This window comes from Cimex lectularius, unplaced genomic scaffold, assembly GCF_000648675.2.
Source record: "Cimex lectularius strain Harlan isolate CLEC.00 unplaced genomic scaffold, Clec_2.1 scaffold130, whole genome shotgun sequence".
In the NCBI taxonomy this organism is placed as follows: Eukaryota; Metazoa; Arthropoda; class Insecta; order Hemiptera; family Cimicidae; genus Cimex; species Cimex lectularius.
The window spans coordinates 944045-957636 of record NW_019392755.1 but is presented as its reverse complement, the minus strand read 5'-3'; the positions used below and the strand labels follow the sequence as shown (position 1 = coordinate 957636).

Below are 13592 nucleotides of genomic sequence, written 5' to 3'. Positions count from 1 at the left end.
TTATGTGTTGACAAAAGTTTTAATATATTTAAAAAAATTACGTATATATTTTTTATATTATATTTATTTTTTTATTATAATTTATTTATTTATGTTTTATTTGATTATGTATTTTTTATTTTTTTTATCTTTACTTTATTTTTGATTAGAATCAAAAATGTAGCACTATTGTTTAGTTATTTTATTTTTTATCTTTTTGTACATTGATATTTCCATTCTTTTCTAAATTCATATGAAAATTTTCTAACCACATCAGCTTTCCATTGTTGTACTTTTCTATTATTTTAACCTCTCCAAAATCTACTGTGTGTTTAGTCTCATCGATATGTTTTGATAAACCTGTGCAATCTACTTTATTAATAATATTTCTTTTGTGTTGGTTTAATTTTTTTTTTAATTGCATAGTTTTTCCAACTCATGTTTATTTTTACATGAACACATCACTTTATGTAGTTTATATTTTTGTAAAGGTTGTCTACATTGTCGGTTATATAGATTCAATTTTGTTTTTTAAATAATGTATGTAAAAAATGAATTGTTCCAGTAAATTTCTTTTCTTATCAATCTTTAAAATTCCATCTGTAAATTTTTCTTTGTATGCAACTCCTGTATATTGGCAAGACGTTGAAGTTTTCTTTCCAAACTCGTTGCAATTTCTGGTATAATTGATTGTTATTTTTTAGTTGGATTAAAAATATCAACACAAATAAAATTTGAATTTTTTATTCAATTTAATTTTCAATTTTTTCCTTTTTTTAAATAGTTAGTTACACAACAGATTGAAATTTTCGAGTTTTGAAGGAAAACTTCTTTATTTCCGTAACGAATCGACGATTATTCTGGTATGATTTTTTTAGAATGGAAAGAGCATTCAAAATGTGTGAACAAAATGGAACGATTTGAAAAGTAGTCTACGTAAAGAACCGCCTAGAACCTTCCTCAAGTTTTAAATGGTCAGCAATAAAATGGAAGAAATAAAACGCCGTCCATGTCTTTTATGAACGGTATAACTGGGGAGCTGTATGTTATATGCGTCCTTCTTCTTCAATATGAATTCTTCCTATCCGACAACCTTTTTGAAACTGCAACTGTCAATGGACTTGTCTTAAACTTTTTAGTTTTTGAATTCTTATTGTTTATTTGAATCAAGGTCGTGAAATATATATATTGGTTATAGGCCACGCTATGGTGAATTTAAAAGGGGATTCGAATCCGAGGGGGCGCTATTGTTCGGATAATGATAAGATGTTGTGAATGAAGTAGTAAAACTCCCTCCCTCGTTGAACCGGTCCTCCTCCCCTAGCGAGACCAAACAAACGCCTCTGCTTCACTTCCAGTCATCTCTCCGGTTCCAGACATGTGACTTCTCACACTTACTTTTTTATCCCGATTCGCGTCTTTAATGCCTACCGATCCAATTCTGCTTATGCGGTTTTACCAGATCAAAGTCCGACAAATCTCCGACAACAGGACGAGATAAGCCAGGTACGTCTAATTCGCATAATATGCAACAAAAAAATTCTGAAAACCAAATGTTTTTCACATAAACTAGGTAATATTTCTTTTCTTGAAATTAATTTGAAATTTTGTTTTAACACCCCTAGAGATACCTAAATATTCATTTTTGTTTGAATTGAAATTTAGCGATTTTTAGACCCCTAAATTTTTTCCGCTTTTTGAGAAGTCGTTGTCGGAAAATTTGATGGAAACTGCTATGGTTCAAAACGGCAGAAAGGATTTTAACGTTAAGGAGACCATTTGAAAGAAGAGGAACGAAACTTATTAAAATATATAAAATATTTCTATAAGACAATACACAAAATTTCAAAATTATTTGTCAAAAATTAACCTATTTTTATGGCCTAGTTTATTTGAAAAATATTTGTTTGTTAGAATTCTTTTATCATTGATAAACTTTGATGGTTTTTACTATATTTCTATTGCAATCAAAATAAAACGTTAATGTTGTAAAATGATATACTCACCTAGTTGGTTGAGCAAGTAGATCAGCGAAATTAAATAAATTAATTTCAAAAACGGAAAATTTCAACTTTAAATTATTTTGGGAAACCAGAGCCTATTAAAAAAATGGCAGATACGACCGATATTTTCGTGTGTAGAATCACCAAAAAAAAATGTTTGGTCCAAATCCAAAACCAACAAATTTGGTCGTCTCCTTGTTATATAATAACAAAAACTTTCAGAAAAGAATTTACTATCGTGTTTTAAATAATTAGTGTGAATAGAATAATGTGTTTATTTCAGAAATTTATTATCTCTTGATATCAATGTTGTTGTCCATTAATTGGTGGAAACAAAATTGGTTCATCATTACTGTGTGAATTTATGCTGTGCAAGCATCTCCAATTTGACAAGAAAAATTTAAGAAAAAATAAAATTTCTGCCGAATTAGAATAAAAATAGCAATAATGGAGGTGGGGTGAATATATCATTTTATTTATCGTAAAAGTATTATTCTACTCATAAACTTTTGTTTGTTATTTGATATGATTTTATGGCATTTAAATTGTAATAGAGTTGAACTGTAAGTTTTATTCAGCTTAGCAAGAAGGAATTTCGGGATTAAGTTGAATTTCAAGCATTGGGAATTGAACCCGATTGATTTCTTGACTTTCGAGCTTGACAGTCTTAATTTATAATAAAGTTTTAAAAGATCTTGTTTTCTAACAGGTTTTAGCGTTGGTGGTTGTAAATAAATGGTGTTAATATTGTTAATTGGGCTAAAATTTATTAAATACTTTGACTAGCAAATCAATAAAAATAATTGAGGTTGGAAAGAATAATTCTACTCAAAAACTGGAAAAAACATCTTTCAAACAATGTAATGTTAGTTTTTTGTCGACCTCCTGTCTTTAGTAAATTTTATGAAATGGTCATGTGATGATAGCACGTGTAATATTACATAATAAACTAAATTTATTCTTTTATATTTTCTTGTAAATTCAACGTTAAATAATTGTGAATAACTATGGTACACCGTTTTTTGTAAAGAACATATACATGTCTCAAAAGAACAATGTTTGTATATTATTATTATATAATAACAGCGTTCACCATTACGGATATACCCCCATTCCAATATAAATGCGAAGTTTGGCCTAAAACTCTACAGCATATGAAAAGATGGAATGTTGTGTAGTTTTGTGGGAAGTAACGACTTGTCATCCAGGTAAACATATTCAAGACAGTAGAGAAAAACACGACTTAACAGCTGGGAATTTAATTGAAGAGTAATTGTAAGGATATGATATAGAGGTATAATGGGTTCTAACAAATCCTAAGTGACATTCAGCGTCATGTAGCCGGGGACTGCTAGGGGCATCCGTCTTGTATGTGCCACTTTAGGATTTTGGGTTCGAATCCAGGCACAGCCCAAAGCTTTTTAATTGAGAATAGAAGGAAAGAAATGTTGTAAAGCGGTCTGGCCCCTTGACAGCGGCACCCAATGGCTACTTGTACGTTAAGCCATAATGCGTGACATGAATTATTTTTCTTAATTACATTTATGATAAAACGTTATGCTAGATTTAAATTAGTTATATATTATTATATTAAAACAATAAACTTAGCGTAACAGTTGTAGTGTGCACTGGACCATAATAGCGGTATAATTATATAATTGGACAATTTGATAATTTTCATCGAACTTTCTACTCTTTTTTACTTGTCTCATATTATTCTACGACCGATATTTGCCCGTTATTCATTTATCCTTATTTCGCCTCCACACTCTATTTTGCATGTCCAATTACTCCTGGAGTCAGTAATCATCAGCATATTCTCGGATTTGGTAAGCAAAGTGTGATTCCGGTAAAACGTGATGCACACACGGCTCAAGGGAACGAACGGTGCGGCAAATCGGAAATTGATTTTTAGGCTTAGTGCACACATGGTTTTCTTACCGTCCGGTACCGTTGCGGGGCCTTAGTCGAGGTCTGAACTAAAAAGTATCACAGTGGTTCGTGCACATGAGGTATTGCATCATGGGCATAACCCGTTTGAACGCAAATGCCCAAATAACTGCCCTTTTGGAGACATGCATTCTGAGTAGATTTCAGCGCAAGTTTCCTAAATCATGGCAGTTTGAACGCATCTAATAAATTAGATAAATTAACTAAATACAATTAATACTCAACTTACACAAATATGCACACAGTACGATATAGATTTAGAAGATTTTAATGAAATATCGGTGTAAGTTGGGAAAATTTATTTAAATAAAAAAATTAAGAAGTGAAATGAATGAATGAATGAAAAACAATTCAATGAATTAAAAGCCAGTCAAGGGCAAAATAATAAAACTTCTTAGATCAAATTATGTCTTACAGTATGTAAAAAAAAATTTAAACAGTATAAAATAATTTTTATAGCCAATAGAAAAAATTCGCGATATTTAAGACCTTATCAATGTCACATAAACGTACTCGTTACGTAATTTAAAACCGGTAGATGAATTAGTCATGTATATTGAGGCACATAATTAACACCCCCCCTTAACTTATGTATTGTTTTCAACATTAATTAAAATATGACTTATATAGAATGTTTGCATTTGCTTGTTTACCTATGTGCGGGTTATGATAGATATTTAATTATTTGCACAAGTTATAAAACTACACAACCACATGGTTAAATGTCTTTCGACCACAGGTTGTTCTATATTCAAAACAAATTTAGCACTTCATTTTTAATTAACAAAGTGCTTGCAAACGTTCCTTGCTTTGCAGCAATACCGATCAGTCGTCTTATCGTCTCAACTAACTCTGGCACTTTTTTTTTTCTTTTTTTTTTTGGCACGACTTCGAACGTCTACCGCTTAGCTATATTTGTATTCTATTGGTTTCTGAGACGCTAGAATTTGAGATTTCCAAGCAGGGATCTTCTGATTTTAGAACTTCAGTCGCTTGTGATAATCACACTGCTTGACGGCTTGTTGTTGTAATTCTATCTCATTATTATAAAACGATTTCCTCTTTCCGATTTACGTTTCATAAACACAAAACGTGAATGAGCAATAAAATTCTGGAACGTTAATTGCTTAATTAATTATATTAACACAGTCAGCGTTAATTTGTTGAACTGGAATTGAAAAAAAATCAAATGTTTAAGCCCCACTTTAAAACTGTAAGTCATCGCTTTCTTTGTGACTTTCTTGGCGCCCAGAAGGCTATATTGAAACGAAGTGAACCATTTAAGAAGTTCTGGCCGGTCGGCTAAGTTGAAAATATTGTTCTGGAAGTTAGTCAGTCAAGCAGACAGGCGTGATTTTCCATTTCACAACTTTTAAGTCGGTTTTATCAAATCAAGTGTTGCCGGCAGTGTATCTTAAAACTAGTTTTATCCAATAGTTTCTTAGAACAAAAGTATATTACTTGAAACAAATGATATACATTTTACTTATAATTTTTTTATTATTATACTTGAAAAATATACCTTCTGATCAATATTTATCAATATTTGAAAGCAAGATTTTCAAGCAATAATTTACTATTTACAATTTTTAACAACGATTGTACTTAAAAAAGTCATTCAATCATATTGAATTTTTTCGAGGCTGAACCATCTAACAGTTTCTTGCCTTGGTATCACCATAATCATGAATATGAAAAGTGGCTTATTGTTAGCTTAAATGTTTAACTGACTAAATTAAATCAAATTCATACAATGTTTTTCTTTGCTGTATTAATTTTTTTTAAATATTGATGTATGCTATTCTATCACAGCAATGATTTTGTCTTTTATTGAAACTAATGACAACTATAATAAGATACTGTACTGTTCTTTTTTCAAATATTCTATTATTATGGTTTTACTGTATAAAATATTGGTTTTTTAAACATTAATATTTATACGTTAAATGTTAAAAATGAAAATCTCCTTTAATTAAACATCTATTGTAATAAATTGTTCAGTAGTATAATGGTACATAATACGAAGTTTGAGGATCTGATTTATTATACATTATAAATATTTGCTAGTGAGAATGATGATGAAAAAAATTGGTGATAAATTTATCCAAATGAATTTATACATGAGTAACATTTTATGCTAGATTTTAGCTTTTACTGGGTATTAGAATGGAGTTTCACAACAAAACAAATCATACGACACCACGTGAGCATTGCCAATAATAATACAACGAAACTGGACCACACCTGGACTCACATGCCACCATATCAATGAGCCAGGGACACAGCCGGACATTTGACGAAGTTAAAAACATTCTCTTCATAAAATGTTTACACGAAAAAATGTCCTGTGTTGGCACGGGTTTTGAACATTTTTTTATTTAACCAAAACGTGAAATATTTGTCGTTGTAACTTGCTAACGAGATGAATTTTTTTCAATAGAGGCTACTTTGAAGTGTGAAGTAAATCCTAAAAATATTTTAATTATTTACTTTAGTAAATTATAAAGTAATTGTTACTAAAATAAAAATTAATAATACGTGCATACAGTGTTGAGCTTAAATAAATCAATCGATACATATTATTTAATTGAAGAATTATATCGTCATATTGTTATACCTTTTTTTATAAAACAAACTGTGTCCTTTTCCCAAATGTGTCAGTTAGTTGATTGTTTCTTTTTTGTTTTAATTCATCCCGAAGTCTTTTATCATTCCGGACAGATGTATTTTACAAAAACTATGTATTTTTGTATTTATTTTTGGTAAATTAGAAACCAGTTTTAAGTGATCTCATTGTAAAGATAAATTAAACTACTTAAACATTAAAAATAAAACCCAAGGTTCTCACGTTGTAGAGAATGAGAAAATGATAAATTATTCTACGATTCCTATTATTTATGTGTAATTATTACTAATTATAATTATTAAGGACTATTTATTTAACCGCATCCTACATCATCGTTTCCTTAAAAAAAGATAATAATAATTATAATTACAAATGTTATAAAAATAAATATAATGAACGATTTATTAATGGTTGATGTGTTCAAATTAATTATTTAAATTAGTTAGCTTTCAGTATCGCAACCTCGCAGTACATTATGTAAGCCGTAGCTGTGTACCTTCACTTTCCTTATCGTGCCGCAGGTGGTTTCCAATTTTGAACATCGAAAAATTTGCATATACAACACAATCAGTCTGCCGGCGGTCAGAGGACTATATATAGGTTTTAGAGACGGCAAGACTTATCTCTCGGTCATAAGATTTTTTACGGTATTCAAGCAGCAGGGATCAGGTAGTATCAGCAGAGTCGAACTCTCCTAACGGGCAGTTCCGCTTATGGTCAAAGATCTCGATAAGTGGAGGTTTGCTTCGTGGGAACGGCCCTCCGACCAAAAAATTCCCTCGGACATTGTTTGAGAAGGGCTAAATTAAGGTTAAAAAAACAATGGGAACGTTGGTAATTGGTTTAGCGAATAATTATTCATTCCTGAATCGTAACTATTTTATTCATATTCGAGTGTAATAATGAGGAATACAAAAAAATATTCTGTCTCAAACCTTTATGAGTTTAATTTGAGCAATTTCTATATTGAAAGATAGCATTTTTTCATCAGATGTAAAGAAAATAACTTGTGACTTGAGGCCAAAGGTATGATCCATGAAAAAATAACATTAGCATAAAATGTCGAGTTGATGGCAAGATTTTTCTTTAACAGAATTTGGGATGTGTATACTTACCATAAAATGTAGGCGAGATAGGATGCCAACGTTTTTAATGCCTTGGCTTGTATTGCTATTTTAACGATATTATTCTGTAACATAAGTAATGCAAGACAGTCGCCGAACGAATCGAACAGTTTTTAACTAAAAATAATCTTCGTAAATATCAGCAAAACCCGCAGGTATTGCAACCTTTGTATTGTAGTATTCTCAATTTTTCTGTGGCACACACATTGGGTTGCAAAATTTACGTCTTTGGTTATTTATTTCAATTGTGACAATGAAACAGAAACAAATTTTTCTGCCTCAGAAATTTTGGATTTTAAATACGATACAATAAACAATTCAGTTCGACAGATTATACATCATATGAATCCGCCAAACATCGACCAACTTTTATATTTATATATCACACAATAGCAATTATTTAAGCATATTGAATTTGTATTTTTTATTGCAATGATCATAGATGATACAAGCCATTCTCCATTAATTCCTAGTATGAATACAGTATGCTCCCAAATAAAGTTAAGATTTAAATGCTTTTTCCACCACCGTTATTAGGGACATAGTACAGAAATAAAAGACACAATTGGTACAAACTTCCTACTACCAGAAAAATATATACATTATATAAGTTAATTTGTTGAAGTCGTGAGGATCAGTCATTAATGTTCAGGCCATCTTCAGGGCCTGGGTGAATTACAAAACATGTGTTGATTAAAAAGAAATACAATACAGATGTAAATATAAATTTTGGACTTCAAGCATAAAGTTTGGTGCTATTCTTATGGTACACAACAAATACAAATGGTAAACACCAGTAAAAGGTACACGTTGTAATTTAATATTTCAATTTTAATTTTCAATTGTCTCTGAAGTTATCCTTAGAGCAAATATTTTAAAAAAGCAGTAAAAATTTAAAACTATATTAAGAAATATTAAACATATTTTTTTGATATCGCGATCTGTACTACGAAATTAAGATATTTCTTTTCACATTCTGTGCCATAATTTTGTTATTTTTTGACCAATTTAAAATTTGATTACGTCATCGTTTTCAGTGTATAAAATCTTTTAAAGCAGGTGGTACCCATTGTAGATGACGGGATAAGAAAACAGCCTTTTTAGAAAATTTTTGGATTTACCTAACATTTGGTCTCAATAGGGACCAGTCGGAACCACTTCGTACCTACATACAGCAAACAATTCAACATAAATTTTAATTTTGTGAGAAAACGCTGTTTATAGGAAACTGAAGATTTAATTTTTTATATTTGTCGATATAATTTCTTCCTCAATCGAAACACTGTTAAGTTTTGGAAAAGGTAAACGTATGGTATAATAAAATTTGATATTTTCGGAATATTGGCAGGGGTGCCAATTTATCTTTAAAAAATTTGCTTGAATATTTTTTTTCTTTACGATTATTATTTTTTTTACATTTTCGTACCCACACCCCCAGCAAACTAAGGTGTATTGAATTTGTGATTGTATGAGGGCGCAATATATTTTAAGTAGATGGTCAGTGTTATATTTGTTATACAGAAAGTATATATTTCTTAAGCCACGTTGAAATAGTTTTAGCACTAAATCAATACGAAGATATTATTTCAAACGGCCATAATTAAGCCTAGATTTTTGTGGTCTTGATCCACCGTAAAATATGTTTAACATAGAGTTTAACAAGTTTATCAGAGAATTGGAACAAGTAGTAGTTCAGCCCGTGTGAATCAAATTCCGGAGATTAAAGTACATGAATTGCATGAATTGGATTTACTACTAAGCTATAGTCGATTATAAGCAAACCATTCATTAAGAGTTTGTTGTCAGATTCCATCTGTCTTTCGACATCCTTCCAAGGTTTACCTGAGTAAGAGCAGAAATATCATGTGCATGTGCAGTTAATGCTCCTTGTAGATTTGTAGTGCATAAAATAATAAACACGAGACTGTAAAGCAAAAGTTCACCGATATGTTTTGAGGCATTAAGATATTATCTAATACTTCTACTATTGGGACAGCGGTTGCCGAGTCGTTCGTTAGTCGCTAGCGGTTCTGAGTTTGAATTCCGAGGTTGCCATTGGAATTTTAATTGAAAATAATGTAATGCGTTTGATTCCTCGTTTGCAACATTGGTAGTTGGACGTTAAGCACTCTTGAAACGAATTATTCTACAAAACTATTATATTAACTTAATAAATGAGATCATGTACTAACGAAAGTTATCGGCGTTATGTGAAAATCAAGCAAACGACCTCAAAAAGCACAAATGCACGCTTGGCATAATTCATTGAGAAGAACTAGGTTGACCGCATTAATTATTTATTGGGCCGTCTGTAGATGATTATTACTTTAAAAGCCCAACGATTAATAAACGATTAGGAAATGTCAGATGTGATTACAACAAAAAGAAGGCCTGATTGCGGCGTGGTTACATCGCCAAATTTGATTAGAAGAGAAAGTAGTCGTAGAGATGTAGAATCGAAAAATGCATAATTATTTATTTCCCTTCCGAATTTTGCCATTCTACATAACCGTTTTAATAACATTCTAAATAAATTTGGTCATTGGAAAGTGTACCACATCATTGGACTTTACTGCCGAAGCCTATGTAAATTAATAAGATATACAAATTTTTATTTTAAAATTTAAAATGCTTGTAGTAATACTTGAATTATGTTACATCAGCTGCTCAAATTGCTTATAAGAGTAAGACTAACGATCTGACGAGCTTTTCTTTGTGTGAGATTTTATCGATACAAGCTTTTTACATTTACAGGGGTTGTCGGGGAGCGAGTATCGGTTGTAATAGTTTCTACGGGGGGGGGGGGGCTTTAATCCGACAATAAATCACACCGACGGCCCGGTGTACGAGAAAGCGGTCGTTCATTAGGAAGACAGGCTCGACATAGGAAGAACTCAGTTGACAGATATACTGTGACAGACTAATAGGTTGAACGTGAACGTATTCAGACTAAAACACGCCTAATAGGAACAGAAGCAAAAACCGCAGGAACACGCTCACCTCCGGCTCGTTCTATTTCTGTAAAGCGTCGCTCGTTTCGGTAGATCCAATAAACCACGGGGTCGTTCGAATGATTGCCCTGAGCCATACACCTTCTAAAATCCGTTCCTTTTCTGATCATTTCATTACTCTATTGAATAGAAAAATATATATTCAATAAATTATTAGCTAGTCTCAAAATGTTTTGTTTACATAGGTACAATATAGGTGCACCTGAATCATTGAGAAAAAATTTCTGTCTGCTGGAGAGGAAGCAACTACCTTGACATGTTACAGTTTATTGACCATTATTAGTTTTATTATAGAAATGAAAAAACTATATTAACTGAACTAAGTTAATATCTAAATACAATTTTATGAACTAATTACCTTAGCTCACTTCTAGAAAATTAAATTCGACGAGGGAGTGAGTAGGAAACGTTTAGTTGATCTAAAACGATTTAAAAATAGGTGCCATCACATTCCCTAGAGAACATAAGTAAATAGTGTGGAGCTGTCTATGATGAAATTTTCTTTTCTTCTATAGATTAATTAAATCGTTATTATTAGCGTCAGACTGACCAAACAGTGAGGATAGCCAGACGAAACCGATCGAATATGATCAACCTAGAACTTTAAATGTTAACGATAGCATCCAAAAATAATTGGCCATTTTGTTGTTTACAATATGCAAATAAACGACTATGTGACTAATTCCTAATTCTGAACAGTTAATGTCTCTTATGATTTATGGTATGCCTAACTAGTAAGAAAGGCCTTGGTCCTTCCTATCTTAAGTAGTCCACTGTGAGTATTAGGAGCCGAATGGCCAACATTTGTTCCTAACAAGCTTCATTTTTTTAGAAGTACAAAGACAGAAATTTTTGACGAAAATTGACAAAACCGTAGATTTGTTTGTTTAAATTCCTTTCTTGATCATTTCGTTACCGCATTGAATAGAAAAACTCTGTATTCACTAAATTATTGGCTGGTACGAAAATGTTTTATTTACATAGATAAAATATACGTGCACCTGAATCACTGAGAAAAAATATCTATATGCTGGAGAGGAAGCAGCTGTTTTGACATATTACAGTTTGTTGAACAGTATTGGTTTTATTATAATCTATTATCTAAATACAATTTTATTAATTAATTACCATAGCTCACTTCTAAAAAATTAAATTCGAAGGGAGTGGGTAGGTCGCGTTTAGTTGATCTTAAACGATTTAAAAATAGGTGCTATCACATTCTTTAGAGAACATGAGTAAATATTATAAAGCTGTTTATAATGAAATTTTCTTTCATTCTATAGATTAATTAAATAATTATTATTTGCGCCAAACCGACCAAAGAGCTAGGATAGGTAGACGAAACCGATCGAATATGATTACCTAGTGTTTTAAATGTTAACGATAGCTTCTAAAAAAAAATGCTAATAATAATGGTTTGCCTGACTGGTAAGAAAGGCTTTGTTTTAAGATCTTTTGAAGTCCACTGTGAGTAATAGTTATCGAATGGTCAACATTTGCTCCCAAAAGGCTACATTTTTTTAGTAGAATAAAGACAGAAATTCTTGACGAAACTGTAGTTTTGTGCGTTTAAATTCCTTTTGCGGGATCGAATCGACGATAAAAGAGTGGTTTGAAGGTGATTTCTTTGCTTTCTATCATAAGCTTCAGCCGAAATTTATGTTATCTCGATGTGATTGATATCAGCCTTGTGTATCATTATTTTGTTTTAAAAGATCAGGAATATGGCCTAAGGAAAAGAAAAACACTCGTTCCTTTGTCAATCTTTCAAGGCAAGTGTCTCCTTTATCAGGACTTTAATCAATTTTTAATTTTCTTGTTTTAGTCATTAAGGTTAACAAATATGAACCTCTACTTAAAGTACTGAAACTTTGGTTTCAAACATAGTAAATTTCCGAGTTGATAGTGGAACAAGAGCTACAACTTGTTCATGCAATATCGATACTGCAACCTGCAGCTGGTTACCCTAAACCGTAAAACGAATTCATTTATGATACCCGTTTATACTGAATGAGTCTTCGACATTAACTACCACAAGAAAAAAGAATATGAACTATACCTACAACCACTAATACTTCTACGAAGTCCAAGTACCTCCTCCGAATATCATATTAGTGTTACAGCTTCCTTAGGAGTGTCCACTAATAAACCCTATGCCTCGCCTGTCAGTCACAAAGAAATTAAGGCAGCACTCAGGTCGATACATGCACTGAGCAACTGCCATCGATGTTCATCAAGAATGTAATCAACAGTGAGATTATGTACCTCTTTCTTGCAACTGGTTGGCAAAGACTCTTCACGTGCATATTTCGAATCGCAGGCTTAATCATGAAAGTTAACACAGTCGTAAGTTACAGAAAGATCGTAAGTTACCCCTAAGGTATGCAGAATATCATACTTTTCCATTCGAGCAAGAGAAGTCTATTTATATTCACTAATTTCGTGGTCGAATGGAAAAGTATGATATTCTGCATACCTTAGGGGTATCTTACGATCTTTCTGTAACTTACGACTGTGTTAACTTGACCAATTAATATATTACAATTAATTAAGGTTTTTAGTTGAGATAAAAAGTCAATGGCACGAGCGGGATTCGAACCCACGATCTTCGGCTAGATACGCCACTCTACCAGTCTGGTACTCTCTCTCTACCACTTGAGCTATCGTGACCTCAATCCACTCGGACACAAACTTCCCATCTCAACCGCACCTTTTCTTCTATCTATATAGCTGTATTAAAATATCTGCATACACCGCCAGCTTAATTCGCAAAAACTTCCTTCCGCTCCGGCCAAATAATACGAAAACAAATCACAAAACACAGTCCTAAATTGGTAATCGCACGAATCTCTGCAGCCCTGAAAGCCAAACTACGGAGCAAGTTAATTCTCCGATATAA

At 31.9% G+C, this 13592-nt stretch overlaps 1 protein-coding gene across 1 annotated transcript in view; it reads left to right on the top strand.

Moving 5' to 3' along the window:
• The first annotated feature begins 1285 nt into the window (after positions 1 to 1285).
• The window catches only part of LOC106672528 (kinesin-like protein CG14535), a 347817-nt gene continuing 335510 nt past the window's right edge, over positions 1286 to 13592 (top strand). Inside the window, exon 1 of the mRNA XM_014404053.2 lies at positions 1286 to 1485. The gene's annotated coding sequence lies outside the window, so the exon portion shown is untranslated. The remainder of the gene's footprint in view (positions 1486 to 13592) is intronic.